Source organism: Juglans regia, unplaced genomic scaffold (genome assembly GCF_001411555.2).
Source record: "Juglans regia cultivar Chandler unplaced genomic scaffold, Walnut 2.0 Scaffold_4970, whole genome shotgun sequence".
NCBI classification, from domain to species: domain Eukaryota; kingdom Viridiplantae; phylum Streptophyta; class Magnoliopsida; order Fagales; family Juglandaceae; genus Juglans; species Juglans regia.
Window position 1 is genome coordinate 1 of NW_023359821.1, and position 209 is coordinate 209.

The following is a 209-nucleotide window of genomic DNA, read 5'->3' on the forward strand; positions in this document are numbered from 1 at the left end:
ACGAGGGGTGCAACACGAGGACTTCCCAGGAGGTCACCCATCCTAGTACTACTCTCGCCCAAGCACGCTTAACTGCGGAGTTCTGATGGGATCCGGTGCATTAGGGCTGGTATGATCGCACCCATCAAACTAAATACTTAAAATTCAAATAATCCTTGAGCGACATACTAGCGTCCTTCCGATCCCAATCCAATCGGAGATCTGATCCA

General features: G+C 49.8%; 1 non-coding gene across 1 annotated transcript; it reads right to left on the reverse strand.

The window, feature by feature from the left end:
* Positions 1-4: 4 nt before the first annotated feature.
* On the reverse strand, positions 5-123 carry LOC118345822. The gene has a single exon (XR_004799284.1). It is a non-coding gene; the product is annotated as a 5S ribosomal RNA (ribosomal RNA).
* Between the last annotated feature and the right edge of the window lie 86 nt (positions 124-209).